Source organism: Arvicanthis niloticus, chromosome 29 (genome assembly GCF_011762505.2).
Source record: "Arvicanthis niloticus isolate mArvNil1 chromosome 29, mArvNil1.pat.X, whole genome shotgun sequence".
Classification (NCBI taxonomy): domain Eukaryota; kingdom Metazoa; phylum Chordata; class Mammalia; order Rodentia; family Muridae; genus Arvicanthis; species Arvicanthis niloticus.
This window is the reverse complement of record NC_133437.1, coordinates 9,333,468-9,352,253: the sequence shown is the minus strand read 5'-3', so window position 1 is coordinate 9,352,253 and position 18,786 is coordinate 9,333,468. Positions and strand designations below refer to the sequence as shown.

At 38.1% G+C, this 18,786-nt stretch overlaps 1 protein-coding gene across 2 annotated transcripts in view; it reads right to left on the bottom strand.

The window, feature by feature from the left end:
• Window positions 1–18,786, bottom strand: part of LOC143440362 (uncharacterized) — a 180,997-nt gene that overhangs the window by 135,851 nt on the left and 26,360 nt on the right. The gene's annotated exons all lie outside the window — the stretch shown is intronic.

Sequence of the window (18,786 nt, the reverse complement as noted above, 5' to 3'; positions counted from 1 at the left end):
ATTTAAAATTGTTGAACAACAGTTCTGTCTGCGTGTGAATTCTAAAAACTACACTGAAAATATGTGATTAGAAAAACTGCCAATAATTGGTAAAAAAAAAAAAACTCTATAGGCAATTAAGAAAAGTCGATATATAAGAACAAAATATACTTGATAGAATAAAAACTTCATCTACAAACACATTGATATACAAACATCAGTATTACATAGGTGTGGAAAAGAATAATCATTGTTGATTTCTATAGCTAAATATAAACTGTTGTCACTAATAAAAATCTTAATCTTCTGCTTTCTGAGTTATTACTTTCATAATGGTCAACCTAAAATTCTCTATTTCTGGTATTAATCATTGTTTTTGAATAACTTTATCCCCTATCAGTATCTACACTAGTGTTTCAAAGATCAAACTTCTGGAGTCAACAAGATGGCTCAGTGGAAAAGTACTTGCTCCACAAGCCTAATGGTATGAGTTTAATATGCAGAGCCACAAAAAGGTAGAAGAAGAGAACAGAGTAGACAAAGATGTCTTCTGTCCTCCACGTTTACATGTGGCATGCACACACCCATCCACACATCTCACACATACATAATAATTTAATTTTTAACATGTAAATATAAATCTTTAAATGGGTACTTTAATATTGAGTTCCTAAATATTTTTTTATGGGACAACAGAAAAGCATTCACCAAAAAATCATCCTGTTTTTAAAATCTTTTGAAAAAAAAAAAACTGGATGCTAAGGTCCATGGGAAAGATATGCAGGCAGGAGATTAATTCCTATATTTTTTTCATTGACCTTGAATGCATAATTACAGAAGTGAAGCATGCAGTTAAATAGTCCCATGCTTTCCTCTGCATCCTTCTGACTCATATGGCCCTTACCAAGAAACCAAAAGTAGGAATGTTTGTTCCTGTTCAACCCCATGGGTTTATTATGCTTACATACGTACTTCTTATATATTTTAAACATTTAGGTAGTGGCTGGCCACAGTGATACATGTTAGGAATCCTGGGAATCTGGAAGCTGAGGCAGGAAGATACTCATTTGAGGCTACTATGAGCTTCATGGTAAAACAAACAAAAGCAGCAGCCAAAGCGATTCTTTCTACTTCCTGCATTAAGGTGTCTCTTTGACCCTTACTTCCACAAGTAACTCTTGTCTGGCCGTTCTCGGGTGGCATAACCCCCATTTGCATTTTGCTAGTCCTAGCAATCTTCTATCTTCTTCTAGCTGTTTGTCCAATGACAAGTTTTCCTCTTTGCAATATAAGTTCCTAATCAGGACCCCAACCTTTGCTGAGTATGTGGGTTCTAGGAAAATACTCTGAATATTCACTAGGTCCAAAACTCAGTTTCTTTTTCCTGAGAGAAATTTTCGTGTACTTGAGCATATTTGGATAACTTGATAATCATTTTAATAATAGTCACAGGGCATTGTTTAACTTCTAATTGTCTTTAGAATTATCTGAACATGTATTTAATCTTTTCTCACTTTCTATTTTTGGAGACATAATCATACCATGAAGTTCAGGCTGTCCTCAAACTTGCAATCTTCCTGCCTTGGCTGTCGGTGCTAGGTTTGTTAGATTGCTACATGGTGTTCAGTTCATTCATGTTCTAAGGGTGGAAAACCATAGCCATGTTTTACAGGACTTTACTTGTTTCAGCACATGAAAGAAAGCTTCTAAACGTTAAATAGCCTTCAAGAGGGAGTTACTGAGAGTGACTGGGTTTCCGAGTGCAAGCAAGTCCATGGGTGACTCTTTCTAGTCTTTCTAAAATGTCCAGAATCGGGCCTTGGCTGCTACGTGCTACCTACACTGCTTCCGTGGCAAAATCCACATACTTTATTACATGAATCCAATCACTAACGTCTTTTTATACCCACCCAAACAACCACTTTTTTTATTAGCTATTTGTCTTCACATGTATGTGTTTTGTGTGGGTTATGTGTGTCATAAGTGCATATGTACTCATGTGTACATGTGTTTATGCAAATGCATGTACATGTGTGTACGTGTGTGAGGAGGCTGGGGCTAACTTGGGTGGCTTCCACAGTTGTTTCTTCGCTCGTGGAGGAGGAGTGTATGTGTATGGTACATGCGTGTGAGTATAGGAATACATATGTGTGGTCCATATGTGATTACGGGAGTGCATGGGTGTGCATGCAGAGGCCAGAGATGGTCATCTGGTACATCTTATTGCCTCATGACAAAGTCTTTTCCTGAGCCAGAAATAATAGATTTAACTAAACAGTCTGGCCACTAAGTACTGAGGATTCTCCAGTTTCCTGCCTACTCTGGGCTGTAATTAAAATCATGTATGTTCTCAGGATCTGAACTCAGTTCTTCTTGCTCACACAGCAAGCTTTTGACTCACAGAACTATCTTCCCATATCTCGTATTAGTCTTCATAACATTGCAAACTCAAGACTTATGAAATGAGTCAGTTTTCCCCTGTAGTCTACATATAACCTCTAAAGCTCCTAAAGTTACCAAGTTCTAGGATTTGGATTTGAAGTGTCTTCTCAAAGACCATGTATTGGGAGACCTTCATGGTCTTCAGGGGGGCGCCATTATAAGGCAGTGGAAACCTCACAACGTGGAAACCTTAGGAAATGTGGAATATTGAGAGGCTTTTGGGAGATGCTTCAAGGGGTTGGGAGATGGCAGTTTCCACTCACACTTTGAGATCTAAACCACCAAGAGGTAAGAGTTTGCTCTACCGCACAATATCAAATGCTGCCTTGCCACAGACCTAAAGGGAGCGAGTCCTCCCGAGCACAGACTGGACCCTCCAAAGGTATGAACCAGCTAACCGTTCCTGTTTCTAAGCTCACGATTCTCAAGTGTCCGTTACAGTACTGGAATGCTAACTTTAGAGGTTATATGTAGACTACAGGGGAAAACACTAAGGCAAAACATTATTCAGAGTTCTTCAAATTAGCACATAAAGCAATTGGGTCTCATTCTGGCAGTTTCATATGTATTTGGTTTGGTTGATCCTCTTCCCCAGTCCTCTCTTCTGTCCTCCCCCCATTTTCTCTGGCTACACTCTTCACCCCTTCAGGAGCTTCCCTTTGTGCCCCTACCATAAGTATTCTATTTGCTTTCCCACCCCCCACAACCTTCTCTTTTAGCTTCTTTTTGCCCTCTCATGGAGGACATAGACATATATTAAAATCGAAAATCTTCCTAACATACAAAATACGCTGCATTTGCCGTGAAGTGTTTAGTCAAAGAAAGAAAGCAGTCGGTGTTGCTCCTCTTTGACTGTGTTTACCACATATCTTGCCACATATCTTCTTTCTTCCCACTTTCAGGATCAATTACCTAGTCAGAATGTTCTAAGTCTTTGACTTGCAGCTCACTCTGATTGACTTGAAGGCTTGCAAGAGAAGCCTTCTTTTTAAAAAAAAAAAAAAAAAAAAAAAAAAAAAAAAAAAAAAGGCTATTCTCATATGTAGCGGGTTCTATTTTGCTTCATTCAACTCCTCTCAGATATATCTTTTTCCATTCTCACACAAACTATTCTAGCTCAAATCATAATCCCCTCTTAATCATACAGCAGCTTTGAGTTTTGCCTCACCCAGTAGCAAAGATAGAATTTCTTAGAAATGAAAATCCCTGTCTTAGTTTAAAAACATTCAATGCTGTTCTATTACACTTATGTCAAAGACAAAAGCTACCAACACTGTCTTTGTCACCAAACCTTTCTTAGAGCGTCTTACCCTGATTTCTATTTCTTTACCATATTCACAAGAACCTTGAACTGTGTCTCAGAGTGGATATCTCCTACCTAAGGACAGTGACATGTGCTGTTTCCCTGTCTAAGCACTCTGTCTGACCTCTCTTGCACCGAGTCATCCTTCTACCCAACTCTCCAAGCATTATTTCTGAAGACAAGCTTTCTGATCATGCCTCTCATCCCAGACATTTCTCTGTACTTATCCATTGCAGAACTTACCTATACAGTTTGTCAGTTATACAATTAATTGGTTTTTTGTTTGTTTGTTTTTGTTTTCCAAGACAGGATTTCTCTGAGTAGCCTTGGCCGTCCTGGAACTCACTCTGTAGCCTACACTGGCCTCCAACTCATAGAGATCCACCTGCCTCTGCCTCTCAAGTGCTGGGATTAAAGACATGTACCACTACTGCTCAGCTACAATTATTGGTTTTAAGTCTAACTTCCCTATTGTGATATACATGTCATTATGTTAACTATGAATTAATTTGGTCTCACGGTATTTCCAGTGGTAGCCAAGCACTTTAGGTAAAGTATATCCTCGATAAATATTTGTTGACTCTATCAAACAAACAGAAACACTAGGAATAGGTATAGAGAAAAACAGTAGAATAATTGCCTAGCAGAAATGAGGACATCAGTTCGGTCACTAGTGCTGAATAAAATAAAAATTAATTCAAAATAACAAAACATAATTTCTGTCGTCATGTCTATCTCCAATGAGACGTTTCAAGAATTAAGTAATTTTGCTTCTCCCACCTGTCTACAAATATTAATCACCATTACAGAGCATAAAGCCATCCGCTCTTCTCACTCTCTGAAATCAAGCCTTGCTTATTCATGCATCTGGGTCTTCATCAATCACTTTGTTTTTCTGCCCCATAATGCTCTTCTTCCTATCTCTCTTAATTCCATAACTCTTTCCCAACACCAACCCAAAGCTGCTGACATTACATTTCTATATCGATTTATATTTACTATGGATTTCTATGGTATTAGTAATAAATGCTTAGCAATTTTAAGTATATGTTCTCTATTTTTTCATGTTTATTTTCTACTTTCTTCAACCAGAGCCTGTGGTTTTTTTGTTTGTTTGTTTGTTTTGTTTTGTTTTTTTTTACAATTCATTTATTCTATTCACTTCTTGTACTTTTTCAGTGGTCCTCATTCAAAGCTTTCTGTCTCCCAACCCTACATTCACAACCACATAAACCTCCTCTAGAATTTTATATTCTTATAAGCTATTCTGTAAATGCATGCCAGTTAAAAGACTTAGATTTACCTTAAATGCATAGAAGGCACCACCTGTACATTGAATTTGCTTTGTCATTAAAATCTAAAAGCATCAGGAAGCAGAAGTTGGCCAATGACTGTGAGCTGGAGACCAGCCTGATCTACATAGTTTTAGGCTAGCAAGGGCTGTATGGTAAGACTCTGTCTAAAAATAAATAAGGATAATTTAAAAATAAACCCCAATCATGAGATTGATGCAGACAGAACACGTCATTCAAATTTTCTGCTTTTTTGTGCGATAAATCTGTTGACAATATCAGTCCAAATTTTACCAGAATTCAAAGTAAGTCATAATGGTCAAAACAGGTGTTATGTCTCCCAAGTTATAATTTGCTCTCTTTTAACACAAAATCAGAAATAATTGCATTCAAAAATGTTATTCCTGACTAAAATAGTATGTCAATAACACTGGAAAATTAACAGTCAAATATTTAACCCAAATCCAGATTGTTCTTTCTTAATGATACGTAAGTGCAAATGGGCTGTATTTTCTGATGCTTTATCTCCTACTCGGTCTTTTGAACACACATGGGTGTTGCTTCTTTTATAAATTATTTTTAATTATTTACTTATTTTATGTAGATTGGTGTTTTGCTTTCATGTCTATCTGTGTGAGAGTGTCAGATGCCCTGGAACTGCAGTTGTGAGCTACCTTTTAGGTGCTGGGAATTGAACTCTGGTACTCTGGAAGAGCAGCCAGTGCTATTAACACTGCTCCATCTCTCCAGCCCATGGGGTGTTGCTTGTGAATGCAATAATCCACTATTTCTTTCCTAAGAGCCATAGAATCTTCTTTGGTATAACATAAGCATAAGAAACATTTAGTTGGACTCAGTTTCACTTTTTTTCTCTTGGATATTTTTTCAACTCTTGAAAAATATTTTATTGTATGGGTGTTTTGCTTGACATGACTGTGTACAATATCATATGTGCCTGATGTCTTTTAGGACCAAAAGAGAGCAAAGGATCTCCTGGAACTTGAGTTACAAATGGTTTTGAGCCGCTAACTGGGCACTAGGAATTGAATCGAGTTCTTCAAGAGAAGCCAGAGCCCTAAACTGCCGAGCCATCTCTCCTGCTCCCCTCTGGTTACTTTGAACCTGTGCTCTGTAAAACTGGGAGAAGTCAGCCTTTTGCTGACTGTATATGAAATATTTCTGAATAAAATATAATCAGTGACTTAAATTCTCCATGTAGCTCTTTGACTGTAGGTTAGGTACTCAGAAAGACTAATTGTTAAATCACAGGGGTACCATTTCCCAGCACATCTTTAATCATAATTCCTGGTATTCTAAGGTAACCAGTGAAGCTTTCAAAACTGGTCCTAGGGGCTCAGGACACAGCTCAGTGGGCAAAGTATTTGTCACACAACTATGAGGGGTAGAGTTCACATCAGATCTCTTGAGCTAATGTCAAAGCTGGGCAGGCATAGAGTGAGAGACCATGCTTCAGTATGAGGTGAAGAGGGACAGAGGAAGAAACATGGTGTCAGATTCTGCCCTCTGTGTGTACTTCATACACCTGCATCCACACAAGAGAGCACACCACACAAACACATGCGCACACACACACATGTACCCTCACACATCTATACACACATGAGAACACACCACAGAAGCACATGCACACACACATGCACCCTCACACACACGTACACACTCAAACACACATATGATCAGCACACACACACATGCACCCATACACATTTGTACACACGTGAGAACACACCATGCAAACACATGCACACACACATGTGCACACACACACATGCATGCTCACATACCTGTATCCACATATGAAAACATACCACACAAACACATGCACACACAAACACACATGCACCCTCACACACTTGCACCCACACATAAGAACACATGCCACATAGAAACACCAGACACACAAATGCACATGCACACATATGCACATGAACACACACATAGATACATACACACAAACTCACACACAGTGGGATGGCCTTTGCCAAGTATGCTAAAGACTCTGAGTTGGATGACAACAGTACTAAATAAAATGTTAATTTAGTCAAGGAAGTTAGATCTAAAAGATATTGACCTTCAGTTATTTCTTCAGTCAGAAATTAAATTTATAAGCATTTCAGTTGTTTTCATGAGCAGTGAACTTTAGTGAGTTAGATATTTTAAACAATGTGAAATAATACAAAAAATTATCTCCAAATATTTTATTTGAAATGTGTTTATGCAATTGTTTTATGATTTTGAGGATTCAGTCCCAAGGTGTCCAGTTAACTTGGCTGACCCCAGTCTGTGTCTGCTAATATCTCCTCATCTCCAACACCAGATCTCAAAGCATGTCCTACAAACAGATTTGAAAGCTTGCTTAGAGGCTCTGTCTAGTCACTTCCAAAGAACTATTTTCTCTAGGAAATACAATCTCAACACCTTGGCAGCTTCAAGAGAACGCTCTTGTTGAAAGAACCATTCTCTCCAAATCAACCCCTTAGCCAATATGGCAAGAGCTATTGCAGTCTTTTATTAAAGCTAAATTCATTCACTCATCAACACATAACACATACTGTTTGTCATTGGTATTCCGGCTACAAAGTATTCTGCAATACAAGGCAAGTAGGTTCCATACCATTAAACGCTTACATTTATACTGAGTGCTTGAGTTTGGGATGTGATCAGTAAGTAAAAGATACTGGTTTAAGTAAAAGCCGGTTTAAGCTGGGTGTAGAGGTACCTGGAATCCTAGCACTTGAGAGACTAAGGTGGACAATTTCAAGCTTAAGGTCACTTTAGAATACATAATGTATCCCAACCTAGCCTGGGAGACTCTGTCTCAGAAAAGTGGGGTGTTGGTTTTGAGGAGAATATAATAGGAAACTGAAGTGAAATCAAATTAAACAGCTCTAAACCAGGCAGTGGTGACACATGCCTTTAATCCCAGCACTTGGCAGGCAGAAGCAGGCAAATCTCTGAGTTCAAAACCAGTGTGGTTTATAGAGAGAGTTTCAGTATCCAGGGCTACATAAAGAAACCTTACCTTGGAAAACCAAATGGATAAATAAGTAAATAAATAAATAAATAAATAAATAAATAACATGTTATATAAATGGCACATAAGGAATACTTTCCACAAGAAATATATTTATATGCATATCTATATATGTACATATAGATATATATTCCATTGTGGAAAGTGTATATATGTTATATATATATATGTGTGTGTGTGTGTGTATGTGTGTGTACATACATATGTATATATTTATTTATCTATCTGCCTATATATGTATATATATGTATATGAGTATATACACATATATATGTAAATATATAAAATCTAGCTAACTAGCAAGATAAGCTAAATAAATTCATACTTATATAGTTAATCTAAGCAATCATGCAATCTTTGTAGGTTCATACATCTCATGATATTCATTGGTCCATGAATGAGCAGAAGAAATAGTGTCACATTGGCAAAATAAATTACACATAAAATTAAATTTTTGCATGCGTAATAAACAGATTATTTTTAAATTATGGACATGCTTACAGGCCAATTATGAAAGATAATTAACAAATAGAATCAGTGACACATACACTCAAAGTTCATGTAAGAATGTATGCATGAGATCAGGTATAATAGCCTTCAGTTCCAGCACACAGAAGCCAGAGGCAGGTGGATCTCTTCAAGGCCAGCCTGCTATACACAGTTTCATAAAGGCAAGGCTACGTTGTAGAATCCTGTCTTTAAAAAAAAATGTATATACTCATTCATCAGCCCTGAATTGTATCTATGAAACTTTAACTGAATTCCTCATAGAAATAAATATACACAAAGCTAAGTAGTTCAATAAGTGTAAGGACAAATACTTAAAATAAATTTAAATTTTACATTAGTATGCACATTTAGAATCATCTGTTGCTTTTCTGGCTTATTGTCTGGGTGTCTGACAAAAAAAAATGCAGTGAATAATACAAAAATCTAAAGCAAATAATTTATTATGGCGATATTAAATACCAATTTGCATTCAAAACAGAATGTCATCTTCTAAAATGGTTGAAGAAAGCCCGTCTCACTATCACTGCATCCTTGCACATTTATATATGTGCTTTCATAAACACTCCTCTGTAGTAGGAAAGCACGCCTTCTTAAAGGCATTTAAGTAGGCAGAAATAATTTTAAAGAAGCATACAATTAATTTGTGATAATGACAGGTATGTGTAGAATCTAGAATCAATAAAAAGCAGAAGCATCTTGAGCCAACAAGCTTTTTAATATTATCAGTTTGACTTTTGCAGGAAGCGTAAGTCATTTATTTTCAAATGGAATGATTAAAAATACTTTCTAGAGTATACAGTAATATTTAAAATAAGATGCTCACAACTTTCAAATACTGCTTTTGTAGTCATTATTTGTCATTAAACATAACTGTATATTTGAGAGCTTCCCAATAATAGCCTTTAATTAAACCAAGGGCTGCCTGTTAGAGGGCTTCCGCTGCCCTTTGAAGTTCTTAATTATTACTTGTATCCAGCCTTTTATGGTACACTTAAGGTTAAGTAATTTAAATATATCTTGAAAAGAAATATGAAGACTTTTGCCTTTTTTAATTAAATATCTGAATTTCAGGATTTGAAAATAATAACATATGTTTTGATTTTTTTTCATGGCCGAATGGTAAAATGCTCACAATATTAAACAACAACAACAACAAAAAAAATGGTGGCTTTTTATGGGACTAATCGCTAAGCAGATGCATGTAAATGAGCTATTTTCTATGCATGGCTTCCAAAAGTGCTAATTAAATAGTTGGTATTCAAGGCTATGCTCGCTCATTGTTTAGTGACACACAAATCCAGCCATGTGTACCAGCAGACATTTTAAGTTGAATGTTTTCTCCTCTGCGGCCTTTGTCAGGAAATGGTGGGCACCATGATGAGAGCGCTAGTGCAAGCAAAACATTGAAATATGCTTTAATAATGTTTTAACCATGTAGTGACACTAGTCTAGTTTTCTAATGAATTTTTAATTTCCTTTTTCTTATAAGGGTGGTATGAGTTATCGCTGATGCATATTAAATCATATACATGAGTCATTTTCTCTGAATTTGCATAAAATGGCTAAATGCTAACGCACCAAATGGAGCTTACTATATGTGCTACCGCAAATATTCCCTTGAAGATTTTCTGCAATCAAATCTCCTGTATTTCATTAGCAACCAGATAAGGTGTGGTCTGCAGAATGAAAAGGAAAAGTGTGCAGCTCATGAACTTGAGGCTTCAGATGATTTCTACATGGTGATTAGAGTGGATTCTGCAATTAGGATTTATGTAGGTAAAACACACACACACACACACATGCTTCCTTTAAAGGCACAGTGCAAGCACAGTTCTGAGAACAGCCTCGCAACGTTGAACAATGAAACGACACCATTCAACCACTGTGATTTCCTATATCCAAATCAAATGAAAGAAAGCCATGTTTGAAAATTTAGTACCATTTGATTGCTAGAACCCTTACTCAAATTTTATAATTTTTTTCATTATGATTATAAAAGTACTTTCAAAAATAACCATGGGGGTTACATTTTTTTTTTCTAATTTCCCCCTTCTCCTTTGTCGTATAATGATGAGGAATTTTGGCATTCATTTTTTATTTTTTTTTTATTTTTTACCTCCAAACACCCTTTATTAAAGCCACTTTAAGATCACATGCTGAACAAATAGCACCAAGGTGGAAATACTGGGCAAGACAAACATATCTCCTTGAAGAATATACTTCCCACTTACTGCACTTACGAAGCTTTTTTCTCATCCCCCATATTTTCGCCATCTGGAATACTTTTTAATCTGAAAAAATTGGGGAAGGGGATGGCTATTAAAAAATAAATGTATGCTTTGCCCTACAGTTATTTTGAATTAGTCTTGATAAATAATTAAGGAATGCATAATATATTATTTAGAGTCCATGGTCTTAAGAATTTGAGTGGTATTTCAAGTACAATTATAGTCATTTATTTATCAGTAGAAAATTTACATAATCACACTTCAAAATCCAGTGGACTGGAGAGATATCAGAAAGACACCCATGAATGTGGTAATGACTCCAAGCACCACATTAGTTAATAATGTAGTGGCGTTCAGGACAGCCTAGCACGGCCGCATTTGATCACTTGTAACAATAAAACCATAAATATTTTCCCATTTCAAGTTGCATTTTCGGCCGAAGAGCTTTTTATTGTATTAAATGCAATTTGAAAATTCAAAATTGAATTAGACAATCCGTAATGAAATAGAGCTAGTTGAGTATTAACTTTTAATAAACAAAGCCAAATTTCTATTTCCAGCAGTAAGAAAATCATTTAGTCAATAGTAATTGGTTAACATGAATAATTTTCACTTCGTATATTCTAATGTGACAATATAGATCGTAAGATTGAAGTCTAGAAGGGCAGAAATTTAGGTTCTGTTTCATCCATGAGCATAGCATACTAATGGAGCTAGGATTCCCTGTTACAGAGGAAGCACACTATCGGTTAACTCAGTCCTGGTATGGACTCTTCCTCAGCAGCTAGTTCATCTGAGACAAATTGGTAGAAATAGATACAGTGTTTCTACCCTGCTGCTTTAGTCACTGGAATTCCATGTTATATCTGCAAACTGAGACTTCAGGCTATAATTGAGCATGAGTCTTCAGTGGGAAAACTTCAGCTACATAACAATTCTAGTATGATTCCGGAATGATTGAACATTTCTTATATTAACTTAATCGTGTACAAATTGTCCAGTCATTTTGTAAGGCAATGCAAATGTTAATTTGTTAATTCATACTTCCTTGCTGTGTAGCTATTTCAATGACTAAAGTCATTCATGGGGCATCCACTATAAACTCTAAAGATCCGTTTGTTTGTTCGTTTGTTTGTTTTCTACTTGGGAATGATGTCTTACACATGTAATCCCATCACTTCAGAGGCTGAGACAGGAGCGTTTCTGTTAGAAGCCAAGTTAGGCTCCATATTGAATTCCAGGCCACCATGGACTACAAAGTAAGATCTTGGTTCAAAAATAATTTTTTTCCTATTCTTTTCAGACCCACTTGTCATCAATTACTCCTGGCCATAGTTTTGTATTTAAAGCTCTTAAACAGTGTTCAAGATATCCCATATACTGGTCTACACTGCAAACTTCACATGGCTAGTTATTAAAAACAGCTAACAATACCCATCTGGTTCTGTCACTAAGTAGCGATCTGGAAGATTTCTTGTGTTTAAGAGTTTCTTTTAATAGTCATCTGCCTTGGGAAAATGAGTTATCAGGATAATTTTAAGTGCAGATTAGTTTGGGGCATTTTAAAGTAGCTAGTGATAATTTAACATTGTACATACAGCATGTATTTTAAGGATAATGCAATAGATTAAAATAATTTTAAAAAACTAATGTCTATAAAATATCTGCTTTTGAAAATGTAAGGTCTAAAATCTATCGGGTGGGTTCTTCCCCAATTCTCTCATATTAATGCAACTGTTTCAGGTTCCTTCATAATACTCACTGAATTAAAAATAAGAACTAAGTACACTTTTATTATTACTATACAAGAAATTTAGCCTTCACAGGAAGCTAGTTGGTAGACTCTGAATTTCAATGATATTAAATCTGTTATTGTCTTCATGGAAACATTAATTCCAAATAGATTATAGAAGGTTTTTTTCATTAGAATGGACTTGATAAATATATAAACTGTTTGAAATATTTATTCAGTGAAAATATTTCTTATCATATATGTCATTAGTTTGTAAAGCCTAATAAATTTTATTCTAGATATTGATATTTTTCTCTAAAAAACAAACATTTAAAAGACACTGATTAATATTTTGGCAATTTGTTTCTTGTAACATAATTAGGAAAGTATTGATTTTTTTTTATTGTTTTGTTACTTTTACATACAACCTTCCTTTCGAGTGATTTTTTTTTTACCCATCAATCTGCAGGTTTATGCCAGTTTTTACAGTGATCAGTAACTACAGTTATTTTCAATCTCACACTAGCAATAAATGATAAAAGACAACTTGTTAACTTGGGTTTAAATTTTTTAAAATGCCCAAAACTAATCTGCACTTAAAATTATCCTGATAACTTGTTTTTCCCAAGGCAAATGACTATTAAAAGAAACTCTTAAACACAAGAAATCTTCCAGATCGCTACTTAGTGACAGAACCAGATGGGTATTGTTAGCTGTTTTAATAACGCAGCAATTTTAAAGCATTTTCTCAGGGTTATTTCTAATTTGCCCTGTCATATAAAAGTCACAAACTCCTTTAAAACAGTAGTCAGTTTGAAACTTATGACAAGAGGTTGGTAGTAATACTCTGAGAAATTTACCTTTGAAATGCTACCCTAGACTACTTTTTCAAAGTAACTGGCCTTGGCAATCAAATAGACCGGCCACCAGAAAGTCACCACCTTTGGGGATCTGAAAGACTCCCTTGAGCATACACCAACCTTTACACCTGTGGATAATAAAATAAAAACTGCTCTACATGTTGGTCAATAACCTTCGATAAGTGTCATTATTATCACATGAACATGCACATCAGCGTTGCTAGAACTTCTCTTGGTCATCATGTCCATTCCAACGGCAAGACCCAGCATAGCCTCCCAGGATTATTGACTGTCACCACAAGCAACCACTAAAGATGTTCCCATTTTCTGCCCAGTTCATTCATACAAGGCCCCCCTCTTTTTTAGGCTCATCGAAGAGCCTAAGACCCGGACCTGAGCCAGGGGAGGTGGATTTAGGCCAGTTAGCGTTAAGATGGTATCATTAGCTGCGCACAGCGTGACTTCCCCTTAATCCTGTCTGCAACTTACAACAAGTTTAAATGTCCATGCATGATGTTATTAACTGGCTTTAGTAAGTGCTTAAGACCCAGATTGTTTTTTTAAAGTAATCTCTGAGCAAGTTCTACTGTATCCACTCAACAAAAATAATAAGATAAATAATTGCAGCAAATCTGACAGAGTGAAGATGCCCCAAGTTCCCGATGATGCATTGGTGCGACTCCTGGAGAGGACCAAAGTGGGTGCTCCCTAAACCCAAGTCCAGGACCACCCTGAACCAGTTTTTCTGATGGGGGTTGGGGATCCTTTTCTGTTAGCAGCAACTCACTAGTTTAAAAAAAAAATGTATGAGGAGGTAGAGGGGACACCATCATTAAACCTGAACTATTGGGGAGTAAGGGTAAGCAGAGGTAGGAAAGCTCAGTAGAGAACCCCCTAAACCATAGAAAGCAAACCAGACAAGTAAAGGGCTCTGAAGCAGAAAACACCTGCCTGCCAGAAACCCTTGTCCAAACTAGACTAATTCCCAACTTCACCCTATCCACAAGCAACTCAGGGATTCCTAAGCAAATGCAAACTGGTAAGGCAGAGGCAGGGCCAGGTCACTGGTAACCTGCAAATCACATTCAACATCCCCTATGGATGCTCTCAGCCCGTCGGGCCGAGGAGGGGCGGCCTGGACTACACTGCCCGGCGGGGTCCTAAGCCTCCCGGAGGCGGGGTGCAAGCACGTGAACTCCACGAACCAAGGGGCCCTCCACCCTTGGTTCCCCCCCAACCCCCATCCAGCAGCGCTGCAGCGCACCCCTCGCCTCTCTCCCTCGCACCAGCCGGGAGCTCGCGCGCCGGCGCACTTGCTCCAGCAGCTAGGGCAGCTGGTCTCCCGGGAAACACCAATCAGACGCTCGCTTTCTGTCGCCCGCCGTGAGTAGCCCTAGCTCAGGGAGGACTCAGGCTGTTGGCCAGCACTGACGGCCTTGTGATGCCCAGCGGCGGACCAACAGCCTCAGCCATTGCCACTGCCAGGCCCAGCCACTTCTGCATCCGGTCACAGCCTGCTGTCTGCTCTGTACACCGCCCACACCAAGCACTTTGAGAGGCGAAACCTGGCTATTTTTAGATCTCTAGACTGCGTTGTGCAGACTCTGAGCTAAAATCAAGTCAAACCATCAAGCCCAGTGATGCACTTCTCTTTGAACCGATATGGTTCAGAACTCCCTATTTCTCTGAATAAAGTCGATTATCTGCACTTTTTAAACTCGACCCCCTGTGGTCTGGCAGTTGGCTGCAAAGCAGAAAGCCACATGCTTCTACCTCAAAAGATGGCCATCACCTTTCTAAGGGAGTCTACTAACTCCGGCTTGCAGCCTGTCTGAGGGCAAGCAAATATTCCTATTCCGTAGTAGCAATCACAACTATATGCTTTTCATTTCCATTCACTATTTTAGGTTAATTCCACAGGAAAGTCGAACAATTTCGGGGGGGGGGGGGTGGCGATGAAATAGGTTCTCTAGGCAAATAGGAATGGATGCTTCTGCAGCGGCTTGTTTAACTTGGAGAGGGGTGGGGGCAGGGGGTGGACGGAATAACAGGATAACAAAGCCATCCATTAATCCGGAGACACTGAAGAACTGCCTTACATGCTCCATTGTTGTAAGATCTAGTTAAGTCTCGAAGTACTGGTAAGACAATTGACCTAATATTGCAAATATCTTTCACTCAACAACTTTAATTCTAGTTTTTAATTACAAGGGACATTTGTTTTTTTGTCATCCACTTCACCGCCACCACCCAGAATCCAACATAACATGGTGTGTTTTAGCAAATTTAGAAAAATGTAAGTAACAGAAAGATATAAAATGACCTCCAGGAATAGTTACATCTGCCTTTAATGCCAGCACTCAAGAGGCAGATCTCTGTGTTCAAGGCCAGCCTGGTCTACAAAGGGAGTTATAGGGCAACAAGAGCTACACAGAGAAACCCTATCAAAGAAGAAGGAGGAGGAGGAGGAGGAGGAGGAGGAGGAGGAGGAGGAGGAAGAGGAGGAGAAGAAGGGGAGAGGGAGGAGGGAGAGGGAGGAGGGAGAAAAAGAGGAAGAGGGAGAAAAAGAGGAAGAGGAGGGGAGCGGGAGGAGGAAGAAAAGGGGGAGGGGAGGGAGAGGAGAGAGGGAGAGGGAGAGGAGGAAGAAGAGGAGGAGGGGAGGGGGAGGAGGAGGGGAGAGGAGGGGAGGAGAAAGAAAAGGGGGAGGGGTAGGGAGAGGAGGGAGGAAGAGGGAGAGGGAGAGGAGGAAAAAGAGGAGGAGGGGAGCGGGAGGAGGAGGGGAGGAGAAAGAAAAGAGGGAGGGGGAGGGAGAGGAGGGAGGAAGAGGGAGAGGGAGAGGAGGAAAAAGAGAAGGAGGGGAGGGGAAGGAAGAGGGGAGAGGAGGGGAGGAGAAAGAAAAGGGGGAGGGGGAGGGAGAGGAGGGAGGAAGAGGGAGAGGGAGAGGAGGAAAAAGAGGAGGAGGGGAGGGGGAGGAGGAGGGGAGAGGAGGAGGAGGAGGGGGGAGGGGAAGGGAGAGGAGGGAGGAAGAGGAAGAGGAAAAGGAAGAGGAGAAAGTAAATACCAACATTCTGAAGCCACAATGGTACTTCCACAGGTTAATCCATAGGAAAACAGATGCATACATCCTTTTCATTCACTATCTAGACACTTTATTTTTATTTTATTTTATTTTATGTGTATGGCCCTTTTGCTTGCAAGCTTGTCTGTGTACCATGTCTGTGCCTAGTGCCCAAAGAAACCAGAAGAAAGCATCAGATGTCCTGGAACTGGAGTTACAGATGGTTGTGAGCTGCCATGTGGGTGCTAGGAATTGAACCTGGGTCCTCTGGAAGAGCAACAAGTACTCTTAACCAGTGAGTCATCTCTCCATCCCCCTATCTAGCCACTTAAAAAAAAATAACACCTTTTTAAAAATAAAAGTTCTTAAAATGATGAGCTACCTTAAAAAGCTTATGAATAGAAGGTGGTTTTCAATTTGAAATGTAAGCATTCCCATCTCATTATTTAAATGATTTTTAAATTTTCATCAAACACAAAATCACATTAGAATTGTACATATTTTCAAGTAAGAAAGTCATATTAATTATTAAAATAAACATAAAGAGCACTACGAATACAGAATGTAATGCTTTAAGACCTGAAAAAAGCTATTTTTAAAAAAGCATTTCATTTTTAAAATAAATAGTGCATATTCTTATTACTAAGCATATTCATAGCAACTTCAGAGAAGGAAAGGCACTGAAAAACATACTCATGCCTATTTTGCCAATATATTCTACAAGCCTTCTATGTATCTGTGTTTTAACGTCTACTCATTTTCTATCTTTGTTGCTGGGTTGGATTTGTATCTGTGTTTAATGTTATATGCTTTATAATTTGAGTGTTGAGTGACTTTTCATTGTTAACTTGTAGCAACACAAAATAAAGCAAGGGAAATAAGTTTCCTATAGCTTTTATATTTGCTTTTAAAGGTATCATTTTATCACCCTCTTTTTAAATATTTCACAAGAATATTCTAAATGTCAAAGACTGCAGTTGGTGTTCCTGTTTAGGAAGACACCAAATAATACCTTTGACATTGGCGACTCAGATGTATTATTCAGCAAAATAGCAATTATTTTTATTCATTGTTTTGCACTTACACATGAAGAACTATGTGGCACTTGGTGATACAATAGCAAAACTGCAAAGTCAATTATACTTAAAATAGACATCTCAATAAAACATAGACCATCAACTTCTTTTACTCTTTCTGAACTGTTTTGTTACTCTTTTCTAACTCTTTACAGTCAAAAAGTTCATGTGAACATTAACCTGAAAGATAACTGATTGATACATGTGTGTAAAAACACTTAGAATCTATAAAAAGGACACATAGAGGGCACTAGAATACACCAGTGTGCTCTTGTGTGTTTTGGGAAATACACTTCTATGGTGTTCGTTTACAGTGTTCCTCACAGCCTCAAACTTGGAAAGAGTAGTACCCTGAAACTCAAAGCAACATTTAAGTTGAAGTCACACTAACAGCTTTTTAAGCAGAACTCCAGCAATAAAGTCCAATTGGAGTCCATTTATGCTCAATCAGAGTTTCAGATTGAGGTGGGTATTTGTTTTTAATCTATTTTAATTGCACAAGAAGCATTTTTGGAACTTCAGCATCCAAGTAATGAACTCCACTCTTCAACTAGCCCTGCATCCTGAATGTCTCACCAGCAAATTAAAATGTTTGTCTAGATAAAATAACGCTGTAACGAATTCTCTCATCTCTTCTCATTTCTTTTTGTATTTTCTGCAATGTAACCCCTTGCAATGATATTAGTTCTAGTGTGGGAAAATATTCTAATTGAGATCTGGTAAGTTATTTGCAGACTTCAAGTTTTTCTTTACACTGTGCTGACATTTAGTACAGCCCTGGTGAGGAAAACAATACAGCCATTCATAGCCCTAGACGTAGATTTCAATCGACTTAGACGGGCACAATGAAACTTGGTCATTCACTGGTTACCCATATTGTGTTCTCAAATTTTCTCTCAGCAAAAGTATAATGACTCGGTATTGTATGGTTGCAGAGACAAGGGCTCGGAACAAGAGACACTAGTTTTGTCTGACGGTGTGAGAAAGTCGTGAAGGGATCTTTTCTTCCAGATGGTGTTAAATTCAGCTGCCTTTTTAACATTGGCCTTGCACAGCAATCTGCTGCTCCCCTTCACAAAGCCTGCCTTGGTTCCCACTAGTTAACATGCATACTCACGCAACCTGCAACTTCACTCCAACTGCTTTACAATGCAGTGGCATGCTAAATAAACTTGATCCGGTTTCTGCCAATGTTAAAACTAGCTTTCAAAGAACTACTTAACTGATATTTACACTTCTTTTGACTTAAAT